The following is a 19,128-nucleotide window of genomic DNA, read 5'->3' on the forward strand; positions in this document are numbered from 1 at the left end:
GCTAAGGTCGTCAGTCCCTAAGCTTACACACTACTTAACCTAAATTGTCCTACGGACAAACACACACACACGTGCCTGAGGGAGGACTCGAACCACCGCCGGGACTAGCCGCACAGTCCATGACTGCAGCGCCTAAGACCGCTCGGCTAATCCCGTGCGGCTACAACGTAGTAACAGAGATGACGCATGGAACGTCACCGTTGCCGCCTCTATGGTGCTTGTAGAAAATGTGCAAGTTCTTGTCCAGCTTATAGACACTATTTCCCTCAAGCTGAAAACGGTTATTTAAGTTGAGGGCTTGTGACGAAGGACTTAATGCGGAAGAATCCAAAAGCTGTGGTCTTTTGACATCCAAAACTATCTGAAAAATAAGTGTGTACTGCTTATATTCTTAGTTTTGTATAGCCTATGTTTCAAATAAAATTAATCGGAAATTCAAAAAATCGATAAAATCGATTCTAAGCTGACAATGCCGTGACACTGATCCACTCATGTACCACGACATCATCCTTAGCACTCTAACTTTCAAATAATTCTTGTCAATTTTCCATCATTCGTTTTAATGTATCAAATCATCTAAATTATCCAGATCTGTAACCTTAGGAAACAGAATGCGGAGTTTACGACGTATATGTCAAATGCTTAGAATATGTAGCTCCTACAATGACACACAACCGTATTTATTTTTATGGGCGGTGTTTTAGACCTAGCAGTGTGATTATTTGATGCATAGCTCAAATTTCAGCTCTCGTCAATTTTTGCGTCGCCAACGGTATGCATTTTTTAAATGAAGAGATAGTCAGGTAAAACTGTAATAAAAGTGAGACTTTGAAGCTGTGAGCAACGAGGTGCATTCGGGAGGACGACGGTTCAAATTCCCGTTAGGCTATCCAGATTTAGATTTACTGTGATTTCCCTAAATCGCTTAAGGTAAATGACGGGATGACTCCTTCAAAATGGGCATGGTCGATTTCCTTCCCCATCTGTTCCTAATCCGAGCTTGTGGTCTGTCACTAATGACCTAGCTGTTCAAAATTCAAATAGTAGTAAGGACTATGAGACTTAACATTTAAGGTCATTAGTCCCCTAGACTTAGAACTACTTAAACCTGACTAACCTAAGGACGTCACACACATCCATGCCCGAGGCAGGATTAGAACCTGTGACAGAAGCAGCAGCGTGGTTGCTGACTGAAGCGCCTAGAACCGCACGGCCACAAAGGCCGGCACCTACCTGTTGACGGGATGTTAAACACTAATCTTTTACTTCTTGCTTCTTCGAAGTCGCTAACAATTCATTACTTCCTGGTGTCTACCATAATAGTTTCCACGCAGAATGCTTAACCTAACGTCAGTTGACATTAATCAGTGCCTTTTCTTTGCATTATGTGGAGTCCCAAAAATGAACCTCGTTTCCTGAACATCTCGCGTCAGATAATTTTTTTTGTCTCTCATCAGTCAGACGCCTGTCGGTTTTAATTCTGGACTTACCTCGACGTTAGAAACTGGCTGGAAACATGTCGCCAATGAAAATTCCCAATGAAGAAAAGCAGCGATCAGCAGGAATAAAGCCGTCCAACAATACGAAGAGGAAACCTACAGAAGTGCTGCTGCCGAGGGTTTCGTTGTCCGACCATCCACTTCACCGCAGGTTGAGACCACATTATTTAGTGACTAAGCATGAGAGGGAGATATTCTATTAAATACGCACAGTATGTAGCAGGCACCCAGTCGGCTTCAGATCCCACTGCCTTCCACCCATAATAGCACAATCCAGATCGATGTTAGGATTGGCATGGCAAATGTCAACTGCTGTCAATTACGTATAGCTGTATTCGGGACGGATGGCTCAGAGTTATGCGTTTTATCTATCCTTCGGCCACGCCTGCGGCTGTTTTCTCAGAGACCCTTCCCGCTGATTATACGTTAAACGGACATATGGCGCGTCCCCAGGCGAATAGATTTACTAGTGTAACTATGAGTCTGGAACTGCGCGATCGCTACGGTCGCAGGTTCGAATCCTGCTTTGGGCATGGATGTGTCTGATGTCCTTGTGTTAGTTAGGTTTAAGCACACTACTGGCCATTAAAATTGCTACACCACGAAGATGACGAGCTACGGACGCGAAATTTAACCGACAGGAAGAAGATGCTGTGATATGCAAATGATTAGCTTTTCAGAGCATTCACACAAGGTTGGCGCCGGTGGTGACACCTACAACGTACTGACATGAGGACAGTTTCCAACCGATTGCTCATACACAAACAGCAGTTGACCGGCGTTGCCTGGTGAAACGTTGTTGTGATGCCTCGTGTAAAGAGGAGAAATGCGTAGCATCCCGTTTCAGACTTTGATAAAGGTCGGATTGCAGCCTATCGCGATTGCGGTTTATCGTATCGCGACATTGCTGCTCGCGTTGGTCGAGATCAAATGACTGTAAGCAGAATATGGAATCGGTGGGCTCAGGAGGGTAATACGGAACGCCGTGTGGATCCCATTGGCCTCGTATCACTAACAGTTGAGATGACAGGCATCTTATCCGCATGGCTGTAACGGATCGTGCAGCCACGTCTCGATTCCTGACTCAACAGACGGGGACGTTTGCAAGACAACAACCATCTGCACGAACAGCTCGACGACGTTTGCAGCAGCATGGACTATCTGCTCGGAGCCCATGGCTGCAGTTACCCTTGACGCTGCATCACAGACAGGAGTGCCTGCGATGGTGTACTCAAAGACAAACCTGGGTGCACGAATGGCAAAACGTAATTTTTTTGGATGAATACAGGTTCTGTTTCCAGCATCATGATGGTTGCATCCTTATTGGCGACATCGCGGTGAACGCATACTGGAAGCGTGTATTCGTCATAGCCATACTAGCGTATCCCCTGGCGTGATAATATGGGGTGCCATTGGTTACACGTCTCGGTCACCTCTTGTTCGCATTGACGGCACTTTGAACAGTGGATGTTACATTTGAGGTCCGCTACGACCCGTGGCTCTACCCTTCATTCGATCCCTGTGAAACCCTACATTTCAGCAGGATAATGCACAAGCGCGTGTTGCAGGTCCTGTACGGGCCTTTCTGGATACAGAAAATGTTCAACTGCTGCCCTGGCCAGCACATTCTCCAGATCTCTCACGAATTGAAAACGTCTGGTCAATGATGGCCGAGCAACTGGCTCGTCACAATACGCCAGTCACTACTCTTGATGAACTGTGGTATCGTGTTGAAACTGCATGGGCAGCTCTACCTGTACACGCCATCCAAGCTCTGTTTGACTCAATGCCCAGGCGTATCAAGGCCGTTATTACGGCCGTAGGAGGTTGTTCTGGGTACTGATTTCTCAGGATCTATGCACCCAAATTGCGTGAAAATTTAATCACATGTCAGTTCTAGTATAATATATTTGTCCAATGAATAGTCATTTATCATCTACATTTCTTCTTGGTGTAGCTATTTGAATGGCCAGTAGTGTAGTTCTAAGTTCTAGGGGACTGATGACGTCAGATGTAAAATCCCATAGTGCTCAGAGGCATTTGCACCATGTTTTTGTAACTATAGTTCGAGGCGTGAAGCATAAGGTTATGTTTCTTGGGTTCGCATATAGCAATTATGCTGCACCTGCGAATGAATGAAATGATAGCCACGCGACAATAGTGAGAAAATGTGCTTTTACATTATACAGTTATAACGGCTAGTAGCGAGTGTAGCTGTAGAGACTCGAGAAACGTGGAAGAATCTTGAATGGAAACTAAATATTTATGGGACTGAAACGTTTCATTGAAAAACCATACTCGTAGATTTCCTTCCTGTAGTATTCTACCTGTTTGCTTCGGTCTTGTATAAGACAATCACTGTACAGTGAAATCTGTCATCTTTTCGCTGTCGTGATGTAGTTACGGACAAGAACTTGCTACAAAAGAGTAAAGTCCCTGCATCGAGAGAAGTAACAAGACAGCACAGTAGAACTGTGCTTCGAAGTGTTTAATGCGAATTTTCCGACTAATCATAGATATTTCTCTTTGTTGTAGAATCACGCATCCCCTAAATATGGAGAAGTTCTCCAGAATTTATGCTCTTATTTCCTGAAATTACATCTTGAAAGCGTTCTGTCTATTCAATTTTGCCATAGCACAAGCGAACAACGCTGTTTACAGATATATACAGTATTGGGTGTAAACTGTTCGGTGAAGGCATAGTTGGAAGAGAAGCAGGCGAATGATAGATTTAAAAATGAAAATCAAAACTAGCTGTCAGAGCGAGTGTTTTTCATTCGTTGCCTGATGAAAGTACGAACTGCTACATCTCTGTTAAGATTTATAAGAGAAGAATAACCTGATATTTCCATCAATTCATGTACAAACAATTACCAGGGCAGCGTACGTAGCTCTGATAATGTTACGTACTTGAAAATTTCGGAGCTTATGAAAGGTATAGAACTGCAAATATTTCAGTGGATGTGAAGATCAGTCGCTGCGTAAATTCAATTGCTGTAAGAATCCAGATGTACGGAAAGAATTACGATCAGCAGACATAAAATTTAAGTCGGGGACTTTTAAATTCACACATTTTCGAAACAAAATACCACTGTAGTGTACTTAAGTGCATCGCCAATAAGAATTAAAGGAAACCGCAAAACTTTGTCTTGTGTTCTGCATTGAATCGATTATATATTTCCTTGTACCTGTGGGGCATAGCGTGCTACATTTATCGTAAATTTAGACTTTGCGGAATGCTACGGCATGCCGTACCATACTTGTCCCGCAGCCAATAAACGAAGCGCTCGTTGCCATGGCAACGGGTAGATTCTCGGGTGCAGTGATGACGTCACCTATCCGCAGTCTTACGTAACAGTGTGTCCGAGTGCTACTGTGGCAGTTTACTGAAGGGGCACATGTTAATGATAGCACTGTTGTGTCAGCATTTCTAGGTCACTGAAAGGTTTCTTTCCACACCCTCCAAAGAACAAGAATAGTAACACAAATAATAGACGTTGTGTTTATTTGAGAAAAGGAATTGGTCTTGTTACTTTCACATGACAGATTAGGTACGTGCTAAAAGCTATGTAGTCACGGATGTAACATGCATTCAAGGCATATTCGTGCCAGTTTCATCATCTTTACATTTAACGTAATTCGAAATTATATTAATCATCACACACTCTTTTTGTTGTTTTAGTCGCCATAAGAAATAGTAAATAAAAGATCATGCAGTTTACACTGACAAGAAGGTGTCTTAACTTCCACAGGTACAGTGAAAAATTATGAAGGCAAACAAATTTGGCTGTAATTACCGAGAATTTATTTTGAATATTGCTACTATCGTTATACAAAACGGAACAAAGTGTTGATACTTAAATACACGAAGGAAGATTTTTTTCTTATGTATTCCGATAATGTTTACACAAAGAGAGTTTTTATTGCAGTTATAGTCCTATGTAGAAAGCTTACAATTAGCAATGTCGGAAAAAAGAGTGTTTGCGCTCGAAAACAGTCGCCAGGAAAGTGTTTCAGAATATTTCCGTTGATTAATGTTTTTTTGAGTGAGCCACTGCAACTTTGTATTTCAGTGCTCTCGCCTACACTTAAAAATGTGCCGGCCGCGGTGGTCTCGCGGTTAAGGCGCTCAGTCCGGAACCGCGTGACTGCTACGGCCGCAGGTTCGAATCCTGCCTCGCGCATGTATGTGTGTGATGTCCTTAGGTTAGTTAGGTTTAAGTAGTTCTAAGTTCTAGGGGACTGGTGACCATAGATGTTAAGTCCCATAGTGCTCAGAGCCATTTGAAACATTTGAACAGTTTCTTTCAATCGGTCTTGCTAAGTTCAAAATCAGATTTCAAGGGTATGTAAACTACTACAGTAGCTGTATGAAAAAGTCTCCTCTTTTTCCATCTCAATCACCTTACATGTCATGACAGTGGGAATGTTGTCATGCACGAATTTTTAACATATAGTAATTGTGCAGCCTCACAATGATAGGCAGACCGCACATAAAGTACTGATACTTTATACTAACGACTGATTCTTTACTAAAAAGCGGTGATATTCTGTTTCACAATTCGGCACACAATGATATGTTATATGAAGAGTTAATCTCAGGTAATCATTCTTCTGCTGTCTACACTTCAGCACAAAGAATCAAAAACATCAAAGAATATTGAGGGTGGTATAAAATCGATGCTGCATGTGGCTAATAGTGAAACAGATAACGCAATATGACACTAATACAACTAGAGTCCTGTTGATAAGAAGGCGTTTCGTGCGCTACTATAGGATACATCGGTGCTAGGTGTGGATCGAGTGAGACTTTTAAAGTGTTCCTGTGATTTTTGCAACCAGGCCATTTTTGGGTGAGTTTCTACTGATTTTTGCTAGACATTTGTAGGTCTCCTTACGCTGCAATCTTACCGCGCACGTTTCTAAACAGAGATTGCTACGCAAAAGGCAGACCAGTGAAAAGCTCGATTTGTTAGGATCTGTAAGAAGGTCTGCAAAGCACGATAGTGTATTGATCTGGTGGGTATTAAAAGAAATGCGCCATTTTGTTTTCTGAATCTTCCCAGTCATTTTAACTGCTGTTGGGAATATCTGCTGTTCATAATAGGTTGGAGTAGCGTTTCCTAACCTATGTTCTGCAGAGCCCTGGCGTTTGTTGGAGATCACACAGAATTCTCCCGATCTTATGTGCCTTTTCTTATGACAGTCAAGAAGTCACTTGAAATAACAATAAAAATGGTCATCCCTACAAAACTAAAAAGCAGAATAATAAATAACCGTCGCTTCCACTTACTAGTTTGGTTAATCGGTGTGAATGACATACCGAAAGCAAATAATGTTCTGTTTTGCCGAAAACTGACATTCTGAGTCCGTGGCTGTGTACAAAATACAGTTTGACTCTTATAGAGTGCCGGCCGCGGTGGTCTCGCGGTTCTAGGCGCGCAGTCCGGAACCGTGCGACTGCTACGGTCGCAGGTTCGAATCCTGCCTCAGGCATGGATGTGTGTGATGTCCTTAGGTTAGTTAGGTTTAAGTAGTTCTAAGTTCTAGGGGACTGATAACCACAGCAGTTGAGTCCCATAGTGCTCAGAGCCATTTGAACCATCTTATAGAGTAGACAACAGCGACAAGCCACTTTTTACAATACTATTTGTTTATTTAAATAGCGCCGTTAGGTTTCGAGCGGAAAGGTTCATCTTGTGACGGCTAGTTCACGTAACGTAACATAACGTGAACTAGTGGTCTCAAGACGAACCTTTGCGTTCGAAACCGCTAACGGCGCTATTTAAATAAACAAATAGCATTGTAAAAAGTGACTGGTTGCTGTTGTCTTCTCTGCAAGAGTCAACCTGTATAAATAATGTTATACACTATCTGATGAAAAGCATCCTATACGGGTTGTCCCAGTTATCTTGACCCCCTCATAAATAGCTGTTTGTCCAGATGCAAATTACAAAATGTTTTAGGCAAATGTTCTTTAGCCGTTAGGGGGACATCAATCAACATGATTGCCTTCGTTGAGCTTCGTTTTTTACAAAGATAAGAACAGCGCTATGACGTTTTTGAATGGCACCCTGTATTTTTTATTCGATAATTCATTTCCTCTCCTAAAGACCTATTCAAAAATGTATCACGGTACCATTCACTGGAACACTAACGCTATTAATTACATAAAACAACATTGACGTTGACGCTCCCAGCGCTTAGTGCAGGTACTCGGATTGATCGAGCACATCCACGTGCTGACGTCGACAGAGGACAAATGTAAACATAAGCATAATGCACACCGTCATTCCGTCAGCAATCGTCAGTTGAAGAGTTGTGAGAGTAAAATATACACCAACGAAGAGAAGGTAGAAATGCTACTCATCTATGGCGAATGTAAGTTAGCAGTACAGTACTTGCAATACTGTTTTCTTATGTACGGCTACATTTAGTACAGTAGTTTAGTCCTTTTAAATACTGTTGTGCAGAGTAGGCATACAGTAAAGGCTGTCCTTCCTACAAACTGCATCGACATAACGTTTCTTTTATTGCTGTTGTTGAAGGTAGGCGAAGTGCTACGCAGCCAGGGGAAATGTACAGATAGCGATATCCTGACAAGAACCCACTTTCCCGACGGATGTTTTCTCGTCTTGTTGCGACGCTTCAGGAAACGGGAAGTTTCAACCCACGACAACGCAATCGTCGTAGCACTCGCACAGACGAATCTGCCGAAGTTACTGCTCTCGCTTCCGTTGCTATGAATCCACATGTGAGGACACGACAGCTTGAACACGAGATCGCCATTCCTAAAACCAGTGTACACCGTATTCTTACACGTTACCGATTCCGTCCTTACTATGTACACCTACATCAATAATTGCATGGGAATGATTTCCAGAATCGCGTACAGTTCTGTCAGCGGGCACAGCAGCAAATCCTCGCCTACCCGAACTTCTTCTCCAATGTTCTATTTACCAATGAATGTTCCTTCTCAAGCAAAGGACAGGTAAATGCAAGGAACATGCATTGTTGCAACCAGCGACAACCGACTATGAATTAGACTGGTGGAACATCAGCGTCAATGGAGAGTTAACGTCCGGTGTGGGATGCTTGGTACTACAATTATTGGCCCTTATTTCATCAACGGTAGTCTAAAGGGCACAGCGTATTCGAACTTCCCAGACGAATTCTTCTTCTTCTGGATGAAGTGCCGCTAAGAACCAGATGGCTTATGTGGTATCAACACGATAGATGCCCAGCACATAATGCCTTGCGTGCACGCCGTGTTCTGAACCGAAGGTATCCTGTGAGATGAATTGTGTGGTGTCACCGCCAGACACCATACTTGCTAGGTGGTAGCCTTTAAATCGGCCGCGGTCCGGTAGTATACGTCGGACCCGCGTGTCGCCACTATCAGTGATTGCAGACCGAGTGCCGCCACACGGCAGGTCTAGAGAGACTTCCTAGTACTCGCCCCAGTTGTACAGCCGACTTTGCTAGCGATGGTTCACTAACTTCTACGCTCTCATTTGCCGAGACGATAGTTAGCATAGTATTCAGCTACGTTATTTGCTACGAATTAGCAAGGTGCCAGTATCCGTACTATTGATATTGTGAATCATGTACCATAAAGAGCGTCGGTATCCATGAATGGATTAAAGTTAAGTATTCCACAAGCTACGTCCGTTTTTCTCAATTCTAATTCCCTTGTCATGTTCCAGACCTCACGCCAGCCTGCGTGAGCTAGAACGCGTGCATTTCGGCCTCCTGTAGTACCAAGTGGTTGGCTCTCCTGCCAGCCACAACAAATTGGTCGAGCAGGAACAGTTACCTGGCCTGCTAGATCTCCTGATTTAAATCGTTTGGACTTTTTTCTTTGGGGATGCATTAAAGACGATGTCTATCGCGATATTCCAACAACTCCAGAGGACATGCAGGAACGTATCGTGCTTGCTTGTAATTCTCTTCAACATGCAAAACTGCAAGCAGTAAATAATTCTTTCATTCAACGAGTGCACCAGTGTATCGGTGTCCAGGGTCACCGCTCTGAGCACCTTTGAATGTTCTACTCCTCTGCAATGGTACAGGAGAGTAAAAGTCAATTTTATATTATGTTTTTACTTGGTTTTAATTTGCTTTCTGACAATTCCAGCAAGTGGAAGAGTTTGTGATCCCGGGCTCAAAGTCAGTGTTATGTTATGTGATTAATAACTTTGTGTTTCAGTGAATGGTACACTGTGATACATTTTTGAATAGGTCTTTACGAGAAGAAATGAATTACCGAAAAAGTACAGGGTGCCATTTAAAAAAGTCATACCACTGTTCTTATCTTTGTGAAAAACAAAGGTACAACGAAGGCAATCATACTTATTGATGTCCCGCTAGCGACTAAAGAACATTTACTTGAAACATTTTGTAATTTGCATATGGACAAACAGTTATTTAGGCTGCTCAAAATAAATGGGACACCCTGTATAGTGCGAAATTGGCCATTAGACCTGACGAGAGGTGGACCTACCAATGTACCAGGTGATCAAAAAGTCAGTATAAATTTGAAAAAAACACTGGACTCGCATTCGGGAGGACGACGCTTCAATCCAGCGTCCGGCCATCCTGATTTAGGTTTTCCGTGATTTCCCTAAATCGCTCCAGGCAAATGCTCGGATGGTTCCTTTCAAAGGGCACGGCCGACTTCCTTCCCCGTCCTTTCCTAATCCTATGAGACCGATGACCTCGCTGTCTGGTCTCCTTCCCCGAAAACAACCCAGCCCAAATTTAAAAACTTAACAAACCACGGAATAATGTAGATAGAGAGGTAAAAATTGACACACATGCTTGGAATGACATGGGGTTTTACTAGAAAAAAGTTTACAAAATGTCCGACAGATGGCGCTGGACAGCGAAATGTCAGTGACTGTGCATGACAATCGTGTATAAAAGGAGCTGTAATGAGAGAGAGAATCAGATGCGCCAACAGTCGCAGCATGTTGACGTTACCTGAAAAGGCGCTTTTAGTGAAGCTGTATTATCAGACGCTTGAAAGATCTCTTGCGCGCGTCGTTTGGTGATGATCGTGTGCTTAGCCGCCATTTTCGTCATGCTTGGCCTCCCAGGTCCCCAGACCTCAGTCCGTGCGATTATTGGCTTTGGGGTTACCTGAAGTCGCAAGTGTATCGTGATCTACCGACATCTCTAGGAATGCTGAAAGACAACGTACAACGGCAATGCCTCACCAAACTCCAGACATGCTTTACAGTGCTGTTCACAACATTATTCCTCGACTACAGCTATTGTTGAGGAATGATGGTGGACATATTGAGCAGCCGGCCGGTGTGGCCTCGCGGTTCTAGGCGCTTCAGTCTGGAACCGCGCAGCCACTACGGTCGCAGGTTCGAATCCTGCCTCGGCCATGGATGTTTGTGATGTCCTTAGGTTAGTTAGGTTAAAGTAGTTCTAAGTTCTAGGGCACTGATGACCTCAGAAGTTATGTCCCATATCGAGTGAGGTGGCGCAGTGGTTAGCACACTGGACTCGCATTCGGGAGGACGACGGTTCAATCCCGTCTCCGGCCATCCTGATTTAGGTTTTCCGTGATTTCCCTAAATCGTTTCAGGCAAATGCCGGGATGGTTCCTTTGAAAGGGCACGGCCGATTTCCTTCCCAATCCTCCCCTAACCCGAGCTTGCGCTCCGCCTCTAATGACCTCGTTGTCGACGGGACGTTAAACACTAACTACCACCACTACCTTAAGTCCCATAGTGTTCAGAGCCATTTGAACCATTTGAACCACATTGAGCATTTCAAAAAATGGTTCAAATGGGTCTGGGCACTATGGGACTTAACTTCTGAGGTCAGAAGCCCCCTAGGCCTAGAACTGCTTAAACCTAACTAACCTAACGACATCACACACATTCATGCCCGAGGCAGGAGTCGAACCTACGACCGTAGCAGCAGCGCGGTTCCGGACTGAAGCGCCTAGAAAAGCTCGGCCTATTTCCTGTAAAGAACATCGTCTTTGCTTTGTCTTACTTTGTTATGCTAATTACTGCTATTCTGGTTAGATGACGCACCATCTGTCAGACATTTTTTGAACTTTTGTGTTTTTTTGTTTCTAATGAAACCCCATGTCATTCCAAGCATGTGTGTCAATTTGTACCTCTCGATCTACATTATTCCGTGATTTATTCATTTTTCAAATTTATACTGGCTTTTTTATCACCTGGTATAAGTGTATTCAGTAGAGAATTGGAAAAAGCAGAATGGATCTCTCAGGACTTCGTTGGTGGCCTAGTCACTGAGTAGGGTATCCGTCAGGAACAACTACCCATTCTAAAGCTGCCCAAGTCACCTGTTGCTGATGTGACTGTGAAGTGGAGACGGGAAGTAAGAACCACAACTAAATCAAAATCAGGCACACATCATGTACTGACGGAGAGATTCGATTGTGGAGGGTCGTTGCACAAAACCCCACGAAATCAGCGGAAGGGATCACTCTTGAGGTCAATATTGCTACCTGTAGTCCATCTAGCATAGGGGCAGCCAAGAATTCAGCTCGTGAACCACGCCCAGCTACGAGTGTCACAGTGATCAGCAGCGTGCTCAGGGCCGACCCTAAAAATTCGTCCAAGTTCTGCCTTGGCAGCTCCTGGAAACCGAGTCCCCTATGTCAATGACCAGGAGGCTGCCAGTTAGAGGGAAATGCTGAGTGAGTTGCGGCAAACACGGAAGCTGCCACAGCATGGGAAAACGACCGTGTGCCCAGGTCTGCAAGCGAAGCGTAATAACATCACAGAAGCCGAGAGGCTCCTTCATATTAGTGACAAAGCAGAGTTTCGTAAGGAAAGCCAGGTACAACGCAACAATAAGTTCAAAATGGTTCAAATGGCTCTGAGTACTTCAAACGTCCCCTTAGAAAAATTTATAAATTACTGTGCTGGTAAACCCATTACGTTATTTGATTTTCAAACAGCTGAGCAGAACTGAACGTACTCAGACATTTCTCACTTTACTTATTCTGATCATCACTAAACTGACACACAACATTTTTAGCGCAATGCAATCTGACTTTCAATAATCTCTACAAAAGAATGGCCCTGACTAACAATAGCCTATACCTTTCATGAATGACTTACCTCACAAAAATCTTCGTTACTCGAACTACTGCAATACAGCGAGAGTCACTACTGCCAGCTAAATAAGAGATTCTAACTACTGAAGGCACTAACTACTGATAGGCATAGTTAGAAAATGAACGAATTTTGACAGAGAACAAACAATGTATTTACCTTAATAGTGTTCAAAAGTCATAATATATATATATCAGCTGATGACATCCAGTCTTACAGATTTACTGTCTCTGATGGACACACGTCCAGATCACCCGCTCTCAAAGCTCCGCCATCTCTCCCCCCACATCCACCATTGCTGGCGGCTCACCTCCAACTGTGCAACGCTACGCGCTGTTAACATCTAGCTGCCCAATACTACAATAGCAAACAACAATGCAAACCATCCACAGACTGCACACAGCATAGCCAGTGATTTTAATACAGAACGCTACGTGGCGTTACCAATTAAAAAAACCTAAACAGCCTACTTACACACTATGGGACTTAACTGCTGAGGTCATCAGTCCCCTAGAGCTTAGAACTACTTAAACCTAACTAACCTAAGGACACCACACACATCCATGCACAAGTCAGGATTCGAACCTGCGACTGCAGCAGTCGCGCGGTTCCAGACTGTAGAGCCTAGAACCGCTCGGCCACCTCGGTCGACGCTACAATAAGTGTTCAGATTCCAGACCGACAGAAAAGATCCTCTGAATGGCCAAGTTGCGAAAGTCTGAAGTACCTAGGAGAGCAGACAGTGAAGGAAAGCCAGGGCTCACGATGTCGTAGCAACCACAATCGCTTCAGAGAGCCCGAGAAGCACCAGTATTAATACACCACTTTTCTCAACAAATATCTGATTCCTGAGTGCTGATTGCCGACTGCCCAGGGCATAGTATGAACCCTTGTGTCAGTTGCAGTTATCCAGCGTGAGGGGAGGCTATGGAAATGGACCCTGTCTTGAGTCGTCTATGGAATTGTGGACCACGAGATCTTCATTATTACCGAAAGAGTGGGTGAAATGGCTAACGATCAAATATAGCGCTGTAGGAAGCAGAACAGTGTGAGTTTCTTTGAAGAAAAATTCAATGGACTATCGCAAATGGTTCAAATGGCTCTGAGCACCATGGAACTTAACTTCTGAGGTTATCAGTCCCCTAGAACTTAGAACTACTTAAACCTCACTAACCTAAGGACGTCATACACATCTATGCCCGAGGCAGGATTCGAACCTGCGACCGTAGCGGTCGCGCGGTTCCAGACTCTAGCGCCTAGAACCGCTCGGCCACCCCGGCCGGCGGACTATCACAGAAAACTGGCTCAAATGGCCCTGAGCACCATGGGACTCTACATCTGTGGTCATCAGTCCCCTACAACTCAGAACTACTTAAAACTAACTAACCTAAGGACATCACACACATCCATGCCCGAGTCAGGATTCGAACCTGCGACCGTAGCGGTCACGCGGTTCGAGACACTGAAAACTGGCGCATGCATGGAAGCCGTCTCCAACAGGATAAGGAGACCGCCAACGTATTATAACGTAGCAAATTATTCCGAGTTGTCCTCTTAAATGGGAAGAGTAGCTTGCCGTGCAGCCGGGAGGAGAGCAGATTATGGTTCTCACGCTGTCACAGCTGACGCTGACTACTGAGCGAAGCGAACCGTATACTTGCTTAACTCTGCGTGAAATACACTCCTGAAAATTGAAATAAGAACACCGTGAATTCATTGTCCCAGGAAGGGGAAACTTTATTGACACATTCCTGGGGTCAGATACATCACATGATCACACTGACAGAACCACAGGCACATACACACAGGCAACAGAGCATGCTCAATGTCGGCACTAGTACAGTGTATGTCCACCTTTCGCAGCAATGAAGGCTGCTATTCTCCCATGGAGACGATCGTAGAGATGCTGGATGTAGTCCTGTGGAACGGCTTGCCATGCCATTTCCACCTGGCGCCTCAGTTGGACCAGCGTTCGTGCTGGACGTGCAGACCGTGTGAGACGACGCTTCATCCAGTCCCAAACATGCTCAATGGGGGACAGATCCGGAGATCTTGCTGGCCAGGGTAGTTGACTTACACCTTCAAGAGCACGTTGGGTGGCACGGGATACATGCGGACGTGCATTGTCCTGTTAGAACAGCAAGTTCCCTTGCCGGTCTAGGAATGGTAGAACGATGGGTTCGATGACGGTTTGGATGTACTCTGCACTATTCAGTGTCCCCTCGACGATCACCAGAGGTGTACGGCCAGTGTAGGAGCTCAAGAACGCACCCGCCACCTTTCAAAGATTTTTGGGATGGTGTACTTACGCCACTAAAATCAAAACAATGTTTGATCTATATGGACGGCATACTAGTGTTTTCAAAGGACATGAAAGAGCATATATGGTGTGTGGAGGAGGTATACAAAAGACTAGGAATAGTATGACTATTGCGAAACATCGGTAAATTCCATTTTGCAGCAATGAATGTAAATTACCTTGGACATGAAATTAACCAGAAATACGTGAGAACAGATCCATGCTTGTTCTCAGCGATTCATAGTTTTTCGCCACCGCAGACAATTAAACAGCCATCAGTCTCTGTAATTATTAATTTCGATTCGTAGAGGACTTTGCTAAAATTGCTTCTGAACCAAAATTTCAATGGTCTACCAAATGTCCGATCCGTTCGATACTTTAACGCTTGGAATGACATCGGAGTTGTTCTAGGACAGAATATAGGTGGTTAAGAGTGTCCCGTAAGGTACATATCCTGACAGATGAAGAAAACAGAGCAAAATTATTTCGCAACTAATAACGAGATGCTAGCAGGAATCTATGACCTGACGTCCGTAGGGTACATATCCTGACAGATGAAGAAAACAGAGCAAAATTATTTCACAACTAATAACGAGATGCTAGCAGGAATCTATGACCTGACGTACTTCCACTGTTATTTATGTGGCAAAGAGTTTAAGATGGTGACGGATCTCTCTGCGGTCAAATGGTTATTTGGACTGATGGGCCCTTGCAGCTGATTAACTAGGTGGGTTCTCCATTTGAGTTAATTTGATAATAAGGTAAAACACAAATCGGCGAAAAAGCAAGCTAACGCAAACAGTTTGAGTAGAAAAATTGCAGTTCTGCAAACACAGGGCAGGAGTATTGATAAATGCTGAAAGGTTAAGCAGCTGTCAACGTTACAAATCACTACCTAAGTCTGTGACGCACAACAAACAGCAGTTTACAATTTTTGCTTCCTGCAGGTTTCCAGAATGAAGTCTTGGCACAAGCACATGACCATATGTTGTCAGGACATGGTGGGTGATCTTAACAACTGTCTAATTCTGTTTCAATGTCTACTGGAACTACTGAACCATTAGAAACGCTTTGGACAATTTCGTCCCATTTAATAAAATGTAAGCAAGAAATAAACACATATTGACTATAACTGACCATTTCTCCCGTTACATAGTAATGGTTGCAGTTCCATACCAAAAACAGAGTACAGTTGCTCAAGAGTTACACTACTGGCCATTACAATTGCTACACCACGAAGTTGACGCGCTACAGACGCGAAGATTAACCGCCAGGAAGAAGATGCTGTGATATGCAAATGATTAGCTTTTCAGAACATTCACCCAAGGTTGGCGCCGGTGGCGACAGCTACAACCGCCTGACATGAGGAACGTTCCCACGAGCGGTCTAAGGAACTGCAGTCATGGACTGTGCGGCTGGTCCCAGCGGAGGTTCGAGTCCTCCCACGGGCATGGGTGTGTGTGTTTGTCCTTAGGATAATTCAGGTTAAGTGGTGTGTAAGCTTAGGGACTAATGACCTTAGAAGTTCAGTCCCGTAAGATTTCACACACGTTTGAACATTTTTTAACGTTTTCAACCGATTTCTCATACACAAACAGCAGCTGACTGGCGTTGCCTGGTGAAACGTTGTTGTGATGCCTCGTGTAATGAGACGGAATGCTTACCATCACGTTTCCGACTTAGATAAAGGTCGGATAGTAGCCAATCGCGATTGCAGTTTATCGTATTGCGACATTGCTGCTCGCGTTGGTCGAGAGCCAATGACTGCTAGCAGAATATGGAATCAGTGGGTTCAGGGGGGTAATACGGAACGCCGTGCTGGATCCCAACAGCCTTGTATCACTAGCAGTCGAGATGACAGGTATCTTATTCGCATGGCTGTAACGGATCGTGCAGCCACGTCTCGATCCCTCAGTCAACAGATGGGCACGTTTGCAAGACAAAAAACACCTGCACGAACAGTTCAACGACGTTTGCAGCAGCATGGACTATCAGCTCGGAGACCATGGCTGCGGTCGACCTTCACGCTGTATCACAGACAGGAGCGCCGGCGATGGTGTACTCAACGACGAACCTGGGTGCACGAATGGCAAAACGTCATTTTTTTCGGATGAACCCATGTTCACTCCTGGAAATTGAAATAAGAACACCGTGAATTCATTGTCCCAGGAAGGGGAAACTATATTGACACATTCCTGTGGTCAGATACATCACATGATCACACTGACAGAACCACAGGCACATAGACACAGGCAACAGAGCATGCACAATGTCGGCACTAGTACAGTGTATATCCACCTTTCGCAGCAATGCAGGCTGCTATTCTCCCATGGAGACGATCGTAGAGATGCTGGATGTAGTCCTGTGGAACGGCTTGCCATGCCATTTCCACCTGGTGCCTCAGTTGGACCAGCGTTCGTGCTGGACGTGCAGACCGTGTGAGACGACGCTTCATCCAGTCCCAAACATGCTCAATGGGGGACAGATCCGGAGATCTTGCTGGCCAGGGTAGTTGACTTACACCTTCAAGAGCACGTTGGGTGGCACGGGATACATGCGGACGTGCATTGTCCTGTTAGAACAGCAAGTTCCCTTGCCGGTCTAGGAATGGTAGAACGATGGGTTCGATGACGGTTTGGATGTACTGTGCACTATTCAGTGTCCCCTCGACGATCACCAGAGGTGTACGGCCAGTGTAGGAGATCTCTCCCCACACCATGATGCCGGGTGTTGGCCCTGAGTGCGTCGGTCGTATGCAGTCCTGATTGTGGCGCTCACCTGCACGGCGCCAAACACGCATACTACCATCATTGGCACCAAGGCAGAAGCGACTCTCATCGCTGAAGACGACACGTCTCCATTCGTCCCTCCATTCACGCCTGTCGCGACACCACTGGTGGCGGGCTGCACGATGTTGGGGCGTGAGCGGAAGACGGTCTAACGGTGTGCGGGACCGTAGCCCAGCTTCATGGAGACGGTTGCGAATGGTCCTCGCCGATACCCCAGGAGCAACAGTGTCCCTAATTTGCTGGGAAGTGGCGGTGCGGTCCCCTACGGCACTGCGTAGGATCCTACGGTCTTGGAGTGCATCCGTGCGTCGCTGCGGTCCGGTCCCAGGTCGACGGGCACGTGCACCTTCCGCCGACCACTGGCGACAACATCGATGTACTGTGGAGACCTCACGCCCCACGTGTTGAGCAATTCGGCGGTACGTCCACCCGGCCTCCCGCATGCCGACTATACGCCCTCGCTCAAAGTCCTTCAACTGCACATACGGTTCACGTCCACGCTGTCGCGGCATGCTACCAGTGTTAAAGACTGCGATGGAGCTCCGTATGCCAGGGCACACTGGCTGACACTGAGGGCGGCGGTGCGCAAATGCTGCGCAGCTAGCGCCATTCGACGGCCAACACCGCGGTTCCTGGTGTGTCCGCTGTGCCGTGCGTGTGATCATTCCTTGTACAGCCCTCTCGCAATGTCTGGAGCAAGTATGGTGGATCTGACACACCGGTGTCAATGTGTTCTTTTTTCCATTTCCAGGAGTGTATTTCTTTACCGCATCATGATGGTCGCATCCGTGTTTGGAGACATTGCGGTGAACGCACATTGGAAGCGTGTATTCGTCATCGTCATACCGGCGTATCACCCGGCATGATGGTATGGGGTGCCATTGGTTGAATGTCTCGCTCACCTCTTGTTCGCACTGACGGCACTTTCAATAGTGGACGTTACATTTCAAATGAGTTACGACTCGTGGCTCTACCCTTCATTCGATCCCTGCGAAACCATACATTTCAGCAGGATAATGCACGACCGCATGTTGTAGGTCCTGTACGGGTCTTTCTGGATACAGAAAATGTTCGACTGCTGCCCCGGCTAGCACATTCTCCAGATCTCTCACCAATTGTAAACGTCTGGTCAATGGTGGCCGAGCAACTGGCTCTTCACAATACGCAGTCACTACTCTTGATGAACTGTGGTATCGTGTTGAAGCTGCATGGGCAGCTGTACCTTTATACGTCATCCAAGCTCTGTTTGACTCAATGTCGAGGCGTATCAAGGCCGTTATTACGGCCAGAGGTGGTTATCCTGGGTACTGATTTCTTAGGATCTATGCACCCATACTCTGCTAACAGTCATTGGATCTCGACCAACGCGAGCAGCAATGTCGCGATACGATAAATCACAATCGCGATAGGCTACCATCCTACCTTTATGA

Source organism: Schistocerca gregaria, chromosome X, assembly GCF_023897955.1.
Source record: "Schistocerca gregaria isolate iqSchGreg1 chromosome X, iqSchGreg1.2, whole genome shotgun sequence".
In the NCBI taxonomy this organism is placed as follows: domain Eukaryota; kingdom Metazoa; phylum Arthropoda; class Insecta; order Orthoptera; family Acrididae; genus Schistocerca; species Schistocerca gregaria.